A 3,779-nucleotide genomic window follows, 5' to 3' on the forward strand; every position below is an offset into this window, starting at 1 on the left:
TCCAGGCAGGATTGGGTCTGGACAAATTCCCAAATGGTGATTCCCATGTGTCCTTGTAGGGACCCACCTGAGCAACTTCTGGGTGGATTTTCCAAGGAGTTATCCCCAAAAAAACCCAAACACTGAGAGATGTCCAGGCAGGATTGGGTCTGGACAAATTCCCAAATGGTGATTCCCATGTGTCCTTGTAGGGACCCACCTGAGCAACTTCTGGGTGGATTTTCCAAGGAGTTATCCCCCAAAAAAACCCCAAACACTGAGGGATGTCCAGGCAGGATTGGGTCTGGTCAAATTCCCAAATGGCGATTCCCAAATGGTGATTCCCAAATGGTGATTTCCACGTGTCCTTGTGGGGACCCACCTGAGCAACTCCTGGATCAATTTTCCAAGGAGCTATCCCAAAAAAAAACCACTGAGGGATGTCCAGGTCTGGACAAATTCCCAAATGGTGATTCCCACGTGTCCTTGTGGGGACCCACCTGAAAAACTCGTGGATGGATTTTCCAAGGAGTTATCCCAAAAAAGCCACTCAGGGGGGTCGAGGCAGGATTGGGTCTGGTCAAATTCCCAAATGGTGATTCCCAAATGGTGATTCCCAAATGGTGATTCCCAAATCACCCCCGGGACAGCAGCTCCGTCCCACTCACCCCATGGGCTCCGCTCCCCAAAACACCACAAGCACCCCATTGTCACCCAGCAGGACGGGACGGGCTGGAGGCGCTTCCCACGTGGATCAATCCAACCCCAGGGAGGATTCGGTGCCAGCTCGGGCAGGGAGCAGCGCCGGCCTCTCCATGTCGGTAATAATCCCTGGCCGGCGGTTCACCTGCCCTAATCCCACTAATCGCTGGGATAACAGGGCGCTAATCACCCCCGAGCCAGCCCTAATCCCTGTGGGAGCCGCTCTGGAGGTGTCGCTGCTGCCAGGGGACCTCCGGGGGTGGCATCAGGAGGGAGACACGTCCCCTTTTCCTGGGGAAACTGAGGCACGGCCTCTCTCTCCAGCTCTGCTGTTTGCAAGGCTTTGCTGGGATGAATCCACGAAGAGCAAGGAGAGCTCCTGGCGCGCAAACCACTCCTCTGGATGCATGAAAACACATCCCAAACTCCATTTTTGGGGGGTTTTACCAAAAAGCCAAGAGCCCCAGCGCTGAGCTTCGCACCTGGAGTTGTTCTTTTTCACCCTTAGGACCCTCCAAAGGAGATAAATTCCTCATAAACCAGAAAGAATTAATCCAATCCAGCCCTGGGGACGTGTCAGGTGAGGGAAAGCCTCACTCCAAGCCTCTGTTTTTCCCATTATTTTCCAATAATGCACACAGGGAAATTCCTTGGGAGTGGCAGGAGCATCCCAGCCCTGCCCCGGAGCTAATCCTGAGTGGGAGCTGAGTGGCTGATCCTAAAACGTGATTAAAAACACATCCCAATTCCCTCTCTTCCAGAAATCCATTTGCATCCTCAGCCCTTCCTTCTGTAGTTCTGATAATGACAGAAATAGAGGAATCCCGTAATTGCCATAAATTCATTTTATGTGATTTTTCCCAAGGAGACAGAGGGGGGGGGGGAAAAGCCTTTTATTGGAATTAATTGTCCAGCTGGATTAATGATTTATTCTGTGGATCCATGGCTCTGTCACTGGTCCCAGAGGCCACCCCAAGGTTCTCCATCCTCCCAGAAAAAAATGGGTGGAAAAAGCAAAAAAAAAGGGCTGAAATACTTCGCTCCCGAGCTGCTGCAGGTCCCGAGCACATCCCAGCAAATTGGCCTGACTTTTGGGTGCCCCAAAGAGTGCAAAGGCACCATTAGGTATTGAATGCAATATTTATAATATTAAAATGAATATTTTAATAGGCCCATAAAAGGAGCGGAAGGAAGAAGCAAAGCAGTGGCGCCAAAGCCGCTCCTTCCTGCGAGATGAAAATGTTTCATTTCAGTTTTACTGCTCGGCTCCATCCCTGCCTCGACTTTTATATTCTATTAAAATATTAATTCCGGGGTAGAACGGAGGAATTTAATATTTCAGCTGATTTAAAAAGTCAATATTATCAAAGTTGGGGGTTGGGGAGGGGTCTCAGAGGAGAACATCTCAATAGACCAGCAGTGACATTATTTCCCCTTTTCCTTCCAAAAATTCTTTATCCCGTGGGGAAATTTCTCCCTTTCCGCTTTTACCTCTATTTTGAGAGGGAAAAATAACCACCAAGGATGGGTTCCCCGATGTTTAAATCACTGTTTTGTGTGCATCCAGAAGTCCCTGATGGAAACAGAGCATCCCAACATCCTCCAAATCCAGGGAATTGATGAGCACCCCCTTCCTCCAGCACCAGGGAATCAAAGCACCTAATTACAGCAGCTCGTTAGGAGGGTTGGTTATCTTGGCAGCCAGAGAGGCCGACAAGAGAGTTCCTTTCCTTGGCTTGCTGCTTGTTTTGGGTTTAAAATTAAAAAAAAAAATTAAAATATGGAGATTTGGAGTTGGATTTAAGCACTGGGTGAGCTCAAAAGCAGCTCCTCTGAAATCAGGGCTGGGCTGGCCATGGGAATTTGGGGTTGGGAGCAGTGGGGGGAGGACCAGAACATCATTTTACCCCACTTTTGGAAGGGCTGAGGGCATTTATGGCACAATGAGGGCCAGCATCTCATTTTATCCTCATTTTGGAGAGGTTGAGAGGATTTGCAGCGTGGTGAGGACCAGCATCTCATTTTATCCTCATTTTGGACAGGTTGAGGAGGGGATTTGCAGCACAGTGAGGACCACCTCATCATTTTATTCTCATTTTGGAGGGGCTGAGGGCATTTGCAGCCCCTAAATCAGGCTCTTGAAGTGAGCAAGGCCTAGCAGATGCTGATAAAACTCAAAAGCAGCAGGTCCTGCCTTAAACAGAGCCCATTTTGCCTCTTGACCCTGAGCTTTCGTGAGGGCAGGACCTCAAATAGATAAACACATAAAAATCAAAGAATCCTTTCTGTTCCAGCCCTGCTCCACTCCCTGTGCAGGTGAGACCTTGCAGGAGAGCACCCGGAGGTGTCCCCAGCAGCACCAAGGACACTTTGGGGACTGTCCCCACTCCATCCCACAGCCTGGTTTGGTTTTTGGGGTGCCTTGGGATCAATTTGCTCCATCCCACAGCCTGATTTGGTTTTGGATTTTGTTTTGTTTTGTTTTTTATTTGGGGTGCCTTGGGATCAGCTTGCTTGTGATCCCACAGCCTGATTTGGTTTTGATTTTTTTGTTTGTTTGTTTTTTGATTTGGGGTGCCTTGAGACCAGTTTGCTCCATCCCACAGCCTGATTTGGTTTTAGATTTTGGGTTTTTTTGGTTTTTTGATTTGGGGTGTTTTGGGATCAGCTTGTTCCATCCCACAGCCTGATTTGGTTTTAGATTTTGGGTTTTTTTGGTTTTTTGATTTGGGGTGTTTTGGGATCAGCTTGTTCCATCCCACAGCCTGATTTGGTTTTAGATTTTGGGTTTTTTTGGTTTTTTGATTTGGGGTGTTTTGGGATCAGCTTGTTCCATCCCACAGCCTGATTTGGTTTTGGATTTTGTTTTGTTTTGGTGGTTTTTTTGTTTGTTTTGGGGGTTTTTTGGTTTTTTGTTTGTTTGTTTTTTAATTTGGGGTGCCTTGAGATCAGCTTGCTCCATCCCGCACCCTGATTTGGTTTTTTCTGCTGCCTTGGCCATGGGATGGTGGCAGCTCAGGGGTCCCACCACCCCCATGAGTGTCACCTGTGTCCCCAGCTGGGCTGGGGTGTCCCCTGCAGCACCCCAAACTCCCCCA

Source organism: Geospiza fortis, unplaced genomic scaffold, assembly GCF_000277835.1.
Source record: "Geospiza fortis unplaced genomic scaffold, GeoFor_1.0 scaffold425, whole genome shotgun sequence".
In the NCBI taxonomy this organism is placed as follows: Eukaryota; Metazoa; Chordata; class Aves; order Passeriformes; family Thraupidae; genus Geospiza; species Geospiza fortis.